Source organism: Microtus pennsylvanicus, chromosome 1, assembly GCF_037038515.1.
Source record: "Microtus pennsylvanicus isolate mMicPen1 chromosome 1, mMicPen1.hap1, whole genome shotgun sequence".
Lineage (NCBI taxonomy): Eukaryota > Metazoa > Chordata > Mammalia > Rodentia > Cricetidae > Microtus > Microtus pennsylvanicus.
Window position 1 is genome coordinate 98790933 of NC_134579.1, and position 13908 is coordinate 98804840.

Below are 13908 nucleotides of genomic sequence, written 5' to 3' on the forward strand. Positions count from 1 at the left end.
GTAGGACTCAAGTTTTTGGAAAAGGAATTTTTCCAGCAGTAAAAGCTTCACACTGACACTGTTGTTGGCCTCCTGAGTGTTAACCTAGGGATGACAGTCCAGGAACCCGTTCCTTTAGAAAACCTCCACAAAGGCTCTGTATAAACTCACAGGTCTAATTATATATGTATGTGTGGGTGTTATTATATATGTATACATTTATATAAATATACATAAACAGTTTATATCTATGTGTGTATATATGTATACACACATATATACATGCTTATATGTGTGTATATATATATATTCCTCTAGTCACATCTAATTTTTACATTTTATGAAGTTGTCAAATAATGCTTTATTTGAATATCAATCTGCTTCTGTTTCAAAGCACAAAACTCACTTAATGGTTAAATATCAGAGGTTCACAAACAACATCATCCCGTCTCCCATAATCCCACACCTCAGCATGCCGCATAAGGTTCTACTTTGAAGTGAAAGGGAGTAAAACCTTCTTGTTTGAGATCTCAGTGCACCCCCACTTACGCACACAAGAAATCGTAAGCGAAAGAAACACAGCTAGAGACTTAAAAATAATAACAGGATATGTAATGGTTATATTGAGGATTCAGTTATCTGCATATTCCTCATAAGTAACTGTGTGCCTTTATAAGCATGCACTAGAGCTACTCAGCAAGAAGGGAAAATGTTAGTATTCAACTCTGATGTGACTACTGCATTAAAGTTGCTGAGAAGTCACCCAAGATCCTTGATATATATTTCTTCAACCACTGAATCAGAGAAACTGTAATTTTCTGGAATCTGTACTGAAAATACTTAAATCTGATGCTTCCAAATTCTATATTTTCAGGTTTTGAGCATCTGGTAATACTGTGTTAACATTTAAGACAGACATCTGACACAAAATTCAGGTCCCCCAAAACCACATGTCTAATCTTGCCCCAGGATAAATGGTCAAAGTTCAGCATGTAGCACCAACTATTCTGAAAGCTGTAAACTGTAGCTTCCAATGACCATATACACTGATGAACTGACATAATCTCATGACATTCATGAAACTGTCACAGACACAAGAACTAAGTTAGTGATTACAAGCATAACTCACCTTCCTATATTTAAACATTGTCCCAACAAAAGGCAGAGGTTTGGGGCCAGGAATCCCTAACTTCTTAAAAAGTACTAAATATAGAGGAAGAAACCAGGTCATGAGCTTGTTAACACACATATATATTCACATATATACACACATTAACCATGAATATATATAAATGAGACATATGTGAATAAGTGTATTTATGCTTCTGAATGAGTGGATATGTATATTCATGCATATGCATAATATTAAATATTAATTAATATCATGTAATGTGCAATATTAAATCATTGTATCACATGCATAAATATACATATTCAATCATTCAGAAATATCAACACACTTATTCACATATTTCCTCATTTATATATATTATTTCAGAGCATATCAGTATGTACTGATTTCTTTCCCCTTGGGTACAACTATTGACAACTACAAAAGTCTATCTACTGAGGGAGAACTTAACATAAAATTGTGGTACAATAATCCTGTTAACACACAATTTATTATAAACCTTTAGGTAAACTCTTAAAGGCCCCAGTCCTGGAGTTAATATGTAATAAAACTTACTAACCTTAAATTTGAATGTTACTGAGGGGCTCACCAGAGTAAATAAGGAAGAAAACATCATCAGTGTGGGTAACCACAATGTAAGATTCACATGATTCCTTTTCAACATTATGTGAACAGTCAATAGTGAGGTTGATCAGTGGTGAAGGGCAGTCCACCAGCATAGTCGCTTGACAAGATTCTGATTTGTTCTGTCCCTCAGAATGGAAATGGTGCAGAGTTTCCCAGATGCAGCTTTTAGCCTAGAATTATGGCTTTGCAGCTAAGAGCAATTGCTGCTCTAGAAGGGGAAAGAGGTTCAGTTACCAGCAGCCACATGACAGCTCACAACTGTTCAGTTGACTAAAAAGCACAGTGAGATACATGGTTTAGTTTACACCCAAAATACATTCAGCTGTGGCAGTATTAATTTCCATTGGATTATATCTTCTGGTTTTCAGATAGGTAAAAAGGGTCTGAGAATCATTCCAACTCTAGGACCACAAAGGAGAGGCATCAGTCCTTACTCACAGGTAGAGGAGCACCAGGATGGTAGCCAGCAGGGCCCATGTTTCCATGGAAAGGTTTAGAATCAGGTCCATTGCTCTTTTCTTCCAAGAAATCTCCTCTCTGACTTTTCCTTATAGGTGAGGACTTTAGTTCTCCTTCTGAGATCAGGGGTGAAACTGTGAAGCTAAGCCATAGTATTTATGTTCTAGGAAAAGGGGTGGAGCAATTAATACTGCCAGTAGAAAGACCAAGTGTGTATCTATCATGGTTATGGAGAATATGGGTGTCCTCTTCACTTGGCAGTTCACAATAGTGCATGCTCACCCATATTTTGACTTCTTCACTGTTCATTTCCCTAGGAAATTAATAAATAATTAAACCAATGCTCTCAATGAGAACAGAGGTCATAGTTGTTTATCAGAAATGCAGTAGACTGATGGATATTAAATTTCCTTGAATGTTTCTGTGGCTGTCTTCACTGTTAAAAACAATAAATCTTTGCAAACAAATCTCATCTCTAAATCTTTATATATGTGTATCCTTTCTCTGGAACTCCTGTGTATTATAGAAGCAATATTGTATTTCATAAGCACTTTTGGCAAAACAGTTATGTCTTCCAGTCAAAATCTAGAGTTCATCTTGCTTTACTTTTGTTGCCTTTTTAAATTAATGGAATATTCTAGAGATGCTTCACTCATATGTTCCCAATCCTATGTCAGTTGAATATATTAAAGATAGTTTCAGATGCACCCAAATGTATTAGGACATCACCCTTGGATTCACTTGATCAAGAGAAATCCCCAAGGTTGATTTCTCCACTTTTTTTCTTGTTACTGGCCTCTGTATGTAAACGTGGTGTTCTATCTGAGATTTATGCCTGTTGTTCTCTCTGGAACTATTTCTCATTTACAAATTCCTAACAAATGACTATTCTATATTTGTTGAACATCACATAAACCACAACATGGGAAAGAGATGATGGATGTTTTCCGAATATTTTACAATTTTACACGAAGAAAACTGATTTTTTGACTCCAACAAATATTGCAACACTCAGAAAACCATGAAGTTTTGTAAGCCTACAACTGTCAAAGTACATCTATGGGCTGCTTGCAATGCTTATGATACATATTTATCTATTGGTTTGCTTCCAAACTGTTGGTCACTTTAGCTAATGATTACTACACCACACAAATACACACATGCATTACTTTTAGTCTGTGGCATGATAAGATACATAATTATGATTTAAACTGTGCATTAGCTTAGGTAATAAAGGCTCCTAATATATGAAATCCAAAGCAAATAATGTTGCTTGGGACATTTTTGCATTAAAGGCAGGCTAAATAAACAGGGTAATTACAAAATAGGGTACCAGGATAAGACTTGTGCAATATGAAGGTATATTATTAACTTGGCTGTCAGTCTAAAAATGCTCAGTCTCTTCAAATCTAAGGATTATAAACTGAACAAGATATATAGAGTTGTGTCAATACACAATCTTGATCAGATTGGTTATCCTTAAGTGTTTGTTAACTGAGTTGAAGGGATTATTAACTTTCAAATGACTTTGTAATTGGTTAGGAAATTGAATGATTTACATGGGTGACCTAAATGATATCTTGACTGATGCTGAATTCAAAGAGAGAAATAACCACCTTAGAAGCATGATGTCACATATTATGGTACAGTGATTTTCACTGTCATAAGTGAACACACACCACACTCCTAATGGTAGAGTCCTATGTGATGTCTTAGGAATCACACAGGAGGAACTGAGGAAGATTCTCTGCAGTTAGCAAGTCTTTCTGGTTCAGTCAAAGAACATGAATGTGGCCCATCTGCCCTCATAACTTTCCTATATCCTTGGTTCAGATCCTAAAGACACAACCAACTAACTATTACCTCTTCCTGACACACTGCTCACCCTGTTTCTAGGCTCTTTTCCACAACTTGAACAGATAGCTGCTCAGGTACAGGCCAAGCCAGTAAAGAAGACATGTGAAGGCCATGTCAGTTGAGAGAAAAGATAGGCAAACTCAACTGCCAGTATTTCAGATAGGTGGCCCTATCTGAAATTATAGATGGAGAAAAATAATATTTCATGATAAAGTCCGTCAAAAAATATTTATCTAAAAGCTGTCCCTAGAGAAGAAAATAGAAGAGAACTCCAAAGCAAGGAGGAGTTCAACTACATTTATGAAAAACAGGAAATAAGAAATCTCATACCAGAAAAAGTGAAAGAAAGGAGAAAACTCATATACCCCATCACCACTATCGTCACCACCATATTCACCACCAAAAACAAATACCAGGAATTAACAATCTATTGGTCACCAATATCTCTCAATATCAATATTATTCAATAAAAAGACACAGTCTAGCAGAATAGATGCAACATATAATTCATCATTCTACTTCATTTAAGAAACATATATTAACATCAAAGATAAATATTACCTCAGAATAAAGTGTTGGAAAGAAAGATATTCCAAACAAATGTACTTAACAAACAAGAGACTGCAACTATCTTACTATTTAACAAAATAGATTTCAAACCTAAACTAATCCATAAGAGATGGGATAAGGATATTTCATGCTCATGAAAAGACAAATCCACCAAGATGACATTTCAGTTTTTAATATTTATGCCTTAAAAGTAAGGACAACTACGTTTGTAAAGAGAAGATTACTGAAGCTTAATCAGACATCAACCCTTACACATTAATATTGTATGATTGCAATAGCTTTTTCTCACCAATGGACAGGATATCAAGACAAATACTAAAGAGACAAATAGTGTAGTTAATAGATGTTGTGAACCAAATGGACCCCAAATATATCTATAGAACATTTCATCTGAAAACAAAAGCATATACCTTCTTTTTACTACCTCACAAATATTCTCCAAAACAGACTCTAGTGATGAGGTGCACAGACCTGCTTTTTGACCTGTCTAGCTCCAGCACGAATAGCTTAGCCTGAAAATAATTACACAGAAACTGTATTCTCTTAAACACTACCTGGTCCACTATATCTAGCCTCTTCTTGGCTAATTCTCACATCATGATTAACCCATTTTTAATAATCTGTGTAGCACCATGAGGTGGTGGCTTACCGGGAAAGATTCAGCATGTCTGATCTGCAGCTGGCTCCATGGCGACTGCCTCACTTTTCCTTCTTCCCAGCATTCTGTTCTGTCTACTCTACCTACATATGATATGACCTATCAGGCCAAGCAGTTTCTTTATTAATTAAACAATGAAAGCAACAGATAGACAGATGAGCCTCCTCCATCAACAGACTAAAAAAGAAATCAGGGAAACAACACCTTCCCCGATAGTCACAAATAATATAAGTTATCTTAGAGTGACGCTAACTAAACAAGCAAAAGACTTGCATGAAAATAATTTCAAGTCGTTTTTTAATTAATTATTTATTTTTTTATTGAAAAAAATTTTCTGCCTCCTCCCAGCCTCTCATTTCACTCCCCCTCCTCCCACTCCTCTCCCGCTCCACCCACACCTCTTCCCCTCCCTCTCCAGTCTGAAGAGCAGTCAGGGTTCCATGCCCTGTGGAAACTCCAAAGTCCTCCCCCCGCCATCCTGGTCTAGGAATGTGAACATCTAAACTGGCTAGACTCCCAAAAAGCCAGAACATGAATTAGGATCAAAACCCAGTGCCATTGTCCTTGGCTTCTCAGCAGCCCTCATTGTCCACCATATTCAGAGAGTCCGGTTTTATCCCATGCTTTTTCAGGCCCAGTCCAGCTAGCCTTGGTGAGCTCCCAATAGATCATACCCACTGTCTCCGTGGGAGGGTGCCCCCTTCACTGTCCTGACTTCCTTGCTCATGTTCTCCCTCGTTCTGCTCCTCATTGGGACTTTGGGAGCTCACTCTGGTGCTCCAGTGTGGGTCTGTCTCTATCTCCATCCATCGCCAGATGAAGGTTCTTTGGTGATATGCAAGATATTCATCAGTACGGCTATAATATAGGGTCATTTCAGGTTCCCTATCCTCAGCTGCCCCAGGAACTAACTGGGGACATCGCCCTGGGCACCTGGGAGCCCCTCTAGGTTCAAGTCTCTTGCCAAACCCTAGGTTGGCTCCCTTAATTAAGATTTGTGCTTCCCTGCTCCCCTATCCAACCTTCCTTTGTCCCAATCATCCCGTTTCCCCAAGTTCCCCCTATCCTCCCCTTCTCACTTTTCTCTCCCCATCTCCCCTTACACCCCTCACACCCAACTCCCAAGATCCCAAGTTTTTGCCCTGCAATCTTGTCTACTTCCCATAGCCAGGAGGATAACTGTATATTTTTCTTTGGGTTCACCTTCTTATTTAGCATCTTTAGGATATCAAATTATAGACTCACTAACCTTTATTTATGGCTAGAACCCAATTATGAGTGAGTACATCCCATGTTCATCTTTTTGGGTCTGGGTTACCTCACTCAGGATAGTGTTTTCTATTTCCATCCATTTGAATGCAAAATTCGAGAAGTCATTGTTTTTTACCGCTGAGTAGTACTCTAATGTGCATATATTCCAAAATTTCTTCATCCATTCTTCCATTGAAGGACATCTAGGTTGTTTCCAGGTTCCAGGTATTGCAAATAGTGTTGCTATGAACATAGTTGAACAAATGCCCTTGTCATATGATCAGGCAACTCTTGGGTATATTCCCAAGAGTGGCATTGCTGGGTCCAGAGGTAAGTTGATCCCGAATTTACTGAGAAACCGAAACACTGATTTCCAAAGTGGTTACACAAGTTTGCACTCCCACCAGCAATGGATGAGGGTACCCCTTCCTCCACAACCTCTCCAGCAAAGGCTATCATTGGAGTTTTTGATTTTAGCAATTCTGATGATATCTCAAAGTTGTTTTGATTTGCATCTCCCTGATTGCTAAGGAGGTTGAGCATGACCTTAAGTGTCTTTTGGCCATTTGAACTTCTTTTAAGAATTCTCTGTTCAGATCAGTGCCCTTTTTTTTTAATTGGGTTAATTAGCATTTTGAAGTCTAGTTTCTTGAGTTCTTTACTACATAAGCAACCCCAAAATCTCCACCAAAGAACTCCTACAGCTGATAAACACCTTTAGTAATGTGGCAAGATACATGATCAACTCCAAAAAATAAGTCACCCTCTATACACAAAGGATATGGAAGCAGAGAGGGAAATCAGAGAAGCTTCACCTTTCACGATAGCCACAAACAGCATAAAATATCTTGGGGTAACTCTAACCAAGGAAGTGAAAGATCTATTTGATAAGAATTTTAAGGCATTGAAGAAAGAAATTGAAGAGGATACCAGAAAAATGGAAGGGTCTCCCTTGTTCTTGGATTGGGAGAATCAACATAGTAAAAATGACTATTCTACCAAAGGCAATTTATAGATTCAATGCAATCCCCATCATGGTCTCATCAAAATTCTTCACAGATCTTGAGAGGACAATAATCAACTTTATATGGAAAAGCAAAGAACCCAGGATAGCCAAAACAATCTTATACAATAAGGGAACTACTTGAGGCATTACCATCCTTGACTTCAAACTCTATTACGGAGCAGTAATGAAAACAGGGTGGTACTGGCATAAAAACAGAGAAGTCGACCAATGGAATCATACAGAAGACCCGGATTTTAACTCACAAACCTATGAACACCTCATTTTCGATAAAGGAGCTAAATGTATACAATGGAAGAAAGAAAGCATCTTCAACAAATTGTGCTGGCACAACTGGATGTCAACCTGTAGAAGAATGAAAATAGACCCATACCTATCTCCATGCACAAAACTCAAGTCCAAATGGATCAAAGACCTCAATAACAATCTGAACACACTGAACCTGATAGAAGAGAAAGTGGGAAGTACCCTATGACATATGGGCACAGGAGATCACTTCCTAGGTATAACCCCAGAAGCAGAGACATTAAGGGCAACATTGAATAAACGGGACCTACTGAAACTGAGAAGCTTCTGTAAATCAAAAGACACTGTCACTAAAACAAAAAGGCAACCCACTGACTGGGAGAAGATCTTCACCAACCCCACAACAAAGGTCTGATCTCCAAAATAAATAAAGAACTCAAGTCTTTCAAGAAAGAAATTGAAGTAAATATCAGAAGATGTAATGATCTCCAGTATTTATGGATTGGTAGAATTATTGTAGTAAAATTGGCCATTTTACCAAAATCAATCTGTAGATTCAACACAGTCTTCATCGAAATTCCAACACAAACTGAAAGTCATGAGGATACCTATGGGTCATGCTGCTTCCAGGTCCCAAATTTAAACCAATGGCTTATACTACCTCCTTAGACCATGTTGATGTCAGTGGTCTATGATGCTGTAATGTCCATGGTCCTTGTTACCCTGAAGGCCATGCAGATGTCTGTGGTCCATGCTGCCACATGAAACCCTGTTGTTGTCTGTGGACCTTCTGCTACCTGAACTCATGTTAATTTGAGTGTCTTATCCTGCCACCTGAGGGTATGTTGATGTCCTCGACTTGTGATTCTGCCAAGGGCTATGATGGTGCCCATGGCCTATGCTGCAGCAGAAGGCCATGCTGATGTTCATGGTCTATTCTGTTACTGTAGATCATAATGAGTTTCATGACACATGTCAGTGCCTGTTACAATGAAAAAGTCCATTGGATCCAGGCTACTGATGATGGTAAAGATCAAGGAGGCTACTTTTTCTGTAGCATTGATGACTTCAGACTCACATTTGAGAGAGAGGGAAATAGAAGTCCTATTGATTACCCCTATACATTTTTCTCAAAAGTAACAAACTGGACAGGAAGCCATCATGGAACATTCTTAAAAATTGTGATAAGGATGCTGAAGTGTTTCTTAACTGATGGCTTTCAACAGAGGTACATGCAAGTAAAAATTCTGTTTTCTTTCAGGGGTGGCCACCATGACTTTGATTATGTACCAGTAAGTAAATGGGCAACATAATTTGCAGTTTTTCCTTATTCTCCTCATTTTATTCCTTTTCCACCTTCTGTTTGTCATGGGGAATTCACTAGGGAGAGGGGGTGGACCTGTGGATATTGGGAAATGAGTGTAATCAGGGTGCATGTTGAGAAACTCTCAAATAATCAATAAAAATGATATGAAAATAAACTCTAACATAATTCTTTACAGACCTTGAAAGGACAATATTCACCTTCATCTGGAAAAACAAAAAAAGCCCAAATAGGAAAAACAATCCTGTACAATAAAAGAACTTCAAGAGATACCACTGCCCCTGATTTAAATCTGTACTACAGAGCTATATTAATAAAATCCACATGGTATTGCATAAAACCAGACAAGTTGATCAAAGGAATTGAACTGAAGATTCAGATGTGAATCCACACATTTATGGGCAGTACACTTTTTTATTAAGAAGCCAGAAATAACATATTGAAAAGGAAAGCATCTTCAACAAATTGTGATTATCTAACTGGATGTCTGCATATAGAGGAATACCCTGGCACCAAGATCAACAATTAATACATGGAACCTTATGAAACTGAAAAGTTTCAGCAGGGCAACAGACACACTTAAAAAAGACAAAATGGCACCCTACATTATTGTTTCCATAAATGGGAAATATTGTACCTCAAGACCTAGCTGTATCACCCCTTGGCATATATCAAGTGTTGCTCCGTACTACCACAAAGATACTTACTAAGCCATGTTCATTGCTGCTCTATTTATAATAGCCAAAATTTGAACCCATATAGATCCTAAATGTTCCTCAATTGCAGAAAGGATAAAGAAGACTTGGTACATTTACACAATGGAGTATTAATGAGCTGTTAAAAAATAACATCATGAAACTTGGAGGCAAATGATTGGAATCATTCTGACTGAGGTAACCCAGACTGAGAAAGACAACTGTGGTATGTGCTACTAAGCTGATATGAGCTGTAAAAAATAAGAATGTCACAATCCCCAGACCTAAAGAGGCTAAGTAATAAGGAGGGCTCAAGGAGGAATATAAGGATCTTCTGTAAGGAAAAACAGAAAAAAAATTCATGAATGGACTGAGAGCTGTGGCAATGGGAACAGAAGGGATAAGGTGGGGGATAGGGATGGAGTGAGAGAGTACTGTGAGAGGTGACTTGAATATGGGAAGGCAGATTAGAAACCTAGTGCAATGGAAATTCCATGGAATTTATGAGATTAACCCTATTGAAGACTTTTGGTAATGTGGGATTTGGAGCATTAAATGTTCATCTTTTGTAATCAGAGAAGGCTTCCAGTAGTGGGACTGGTGTGTCAACACAACCACAAACCTTTTGGCCTATAATTTGTCCTGTCTGCAATATATGTTGGGGTAAAAGTGGCCCAGAACTTGTGGGATTAGCCAACCAATGGTTAATCCTACTTGAAGCCTAAGCCAGAAGACTGAGCCCAGGCCTGACACAGCCTAGATGGTAAGGAGATAGAACTGGATAGCCCAGAGATCTGGGATAGAACCAAACATGACTGTTCAAAAGAAGTCTATGAAATGATTCCTAATGATTTTCTACTATACTTATAGACCAAAGTCTAGAAAAAAATTTCCCCATAGAGGCTTCATACAGAAACTGATTGGAGAAGATAAAGAGAGCCACAGCCAAACATTGGGCAGAACTTGGGTAGTCCCAACAAAGAGGGGGAGAACAAATTTTTGGAACCAGATGCATCATGGACATCACAAGAACATGACCCAGAGAATCAACTAAGCAGGGTTCGTAGAGGATCACAGAGACTGAAATGACAACCATACAGCCTGTATTGGTCCGATCTAGGTATTGTATTATACAATAGGACCTTACCACTGGGATGTGGAAATTAAGAATAGTTTTTGATGTTTATGGGTTTCTCAATGAGCCAACTTTTCCAATGACTCTATGAGGTGTAACTTCTGATACTGAAGGTTTACTTGATGTTATAAGATATTTTGGAGGCATTTTCTCCTTAATTGGGGTCTCTCTTTAACTTCTGGTACATACATATATTTGTCAAGAAGCTTTTATAGTAATAGGTTTTCAAATGGCCTTTATTGTTAGTTTCACTTCCCTGTATTGTCTACTTTCCCCTTATTTTCCCTCCTTCTTCCAACTTCATACTTTGATTCTAGTCTGCTCTCTGTCACTCCATAACAATATATTATATTTCTCTCCTTCATTGGAATATCCTTCCTTCCACCCTGCTGTCTTAGTATGTACCTAAACTCTGAGGCTATTCAGATTATAGCACTCATTGAAAAGGCTTAAAAGCTGATACCCTTGTATAAGACAAAAATATTTGTCTTTTGCAGTCTGTGTTTCTTCACTCAGGGTGTTTTTTCTAGCTCTATCTATTTACCTGTAAATTTCATTTTTCCCAACTGCTGTATAATATTTCACTGTGTGAAAATACTGTATTTTCATTGTCCACTCATCAGTTGATTGGTCGGGAGAATTGTCTGTATTCTGTCAATCATGTTTTAAATAAATGCTGATTGGCCGCACAGGAAATATAGTCGGGAAAACCAGACAGGAAGTAGAAATGATGTAATGAGAACAGGAGAGTTCTGTGAAGGAGGAAGCTGATTCTTCCCACTCCTACCCAGACCACCAAAGCAGCAGGATGTGATCTGCCCCACTGAAAAAAGGTACTGAGCCACATGGCTAACAAAGATCAGAAAAATGGGTTAATCAAGATGTGAGAGTTAACCAGTGAGAGGCTAGAGCTAATGGGAAAATCAGCTTATAATTTATGGAAACCTATGTGTGATTTCCTTTGGGGCTAAACAGTTGTGGAGTACTGGGCAGGACAGAAACACAAACAAACAGGCCCCACCATCCATGTTACAGTTGATGAAGAGCCAGACTATTTCCAATTTCTGCTATTTTTAATAGATTAGTAACAAAAATTAATGAGCAAGTATCTCTATGGCAGGATGTAGAGTCCTTTTATTATAAACTCACTGGTGGTATAGCTGGATCTTAGAGTATAACTATTGAAAGCTTCCCCAGAGATCACCACATGGATTTCCATTGTCAAACGAGTTTGCATTCCTATTAGCAGTGAATCAATATTCCTCTTTCCTCACCAGAATGAGCTGCTATTTGTTTTATTGATCTTCACCACTGCAATTGGTTAACATGAAAATCTCAAAATAGTTTTAATTTCCATTTCCCTGATGTTTAAAGATGCTACCCATTTCATCAGATGTCTTTTATTATTCGTGTTTCATTTTTTAGAAATGTTCTTCTTACTTCTATACCCAATTTTAAAATTGTGTTATTTGTGTTCTTGATTTTCATTTTTAAGTTCAACATATATCCCAGATACTAACCTGCTATCAAATATGTAATTGATAAAATCTTTTCTCCTTCTATGGGTATTGGTGTCCTTTGCCATACAGAGGAGTTTACACATATGTCGATTGCCTTTTGGGGAGTTACTCAGTCTAGGGGTTGTAACCCACCCTGCAATCAGTTATTCCAGGGTCCCGGAGAGGCACTACCTGTAAGATATGGGCTAGGAGAAAGGAAGAAGGCCATGCGAAGTTTGTCAGAGCCTCCGTTTATTAGAGATGGGGGACAACCTATATAGAGTAAAGAGTTGGGGGATGGGCACAGGGGCCTGGGCTCTTGCCGTGTGGTTCAGGTTGGTCACATGGTCCAAGTTGGTCATGTAGCCAGGAGGTTATCTTCAGTCAGGTCACTGTAGGCCAAGAAGTCACGAGTTGACACACCTAGCTCCCAAGATAGTTTGGAATGTGGGGTGGGTTCCGCTAACAGATAGCTCTCCATAACAGCCAATTTGGGTGTGGGGTAGGCTCTGTCAATAGAACGATTCCTAACACAATTAGGGGTGTGGGGTTCTCTGCAGACTCCCCAGGGTGATGGTTCCTGTAATGATTTTAGGAGGAAATTGACTTGTGACACACATATATATCTGTGTTTCCATATTAAATTCAAGATTTTTTTTACTTTTTGTGAAGAAATGTTTTGGATGTGTTTTGATGGTATTTCTTTGAATCTGTAGATGATTTGGGGTAGTAGGGCAGTTTTCACGACAGTAGTCCCACTGATGAGAGAATATGAGAGAAGTTCCCATCTTCTGGTGCAATTGTCAGTGTCTTTCTCAATGACATCAAGTTGTTTTAGTTTTCAAATACACAAGTCATTCAGTTGTCTGGTTAGAATTATCACATGACACTGATTAAAGAAGAAAAGTTTTATCTTTGTAGTCATTATCTTGCAGTCATTTCAGAAGGAATATTAGAAAAACATATTCCACTCCTATTGACAATGCAAAGGAATTTGAAAGCGTTGAGAAGGACATTTCATGCATCACACAAGACTTCGGAAATATCAGACAATTTTTCTGTCCTCTTGCATCATTTTAATATTTTCATATCTGTGTGCATTACTTTTCCATAAATAATATTTAATAAAGGAAATCCCATTATATCTCTTATTTTTGACATCTATAACTGAGACTATTAGTTATTTTACTCAGAAAAAAAGATGTATAGCTGCAAAGATATTTCAGAAGGCAACTGATACAAAAAATAAAATATTTAAATATAATAAAGTTTTAAAAAGAGTGGAATTGCATATACCAGAATGAACAAGAAAATAACTTTGTGAATCATGGAATTAATAAAATGTTTTTCAAATTCATGAGACTTTATGAACTCCATTGGCTTCAAGGAGCAGAGTAAAAGAGAGGACCACTATGTTCTATCTCCTAAATCACCTCAATTCACAAGATGTCA

At 37.9% G+C, this 13908-nt stretch overlaps 1 protein-coding gene and 1 pseudogene across 2 annotated transcripts in view; both read right to left on the minus strand.

Annotated features, from left to right (window-relative positions):
• The window catches only part of LOC142851632 (cytochrome P450 3A14-like), a 41000-nt pseudogene extending 39835 nt beyond the window's left edge, over positions 1–1165 (minus strand).
• The window catches only part of LOC142851572 (cytochrome P450 3A6-like), a 124516-nt gene that overhangs the window by 39835 nt on the left and 70773 nt on the right, over positions 1–13908 (minus strand). The gene's annotated exons all lie outside the window — the stretch shown is intronic.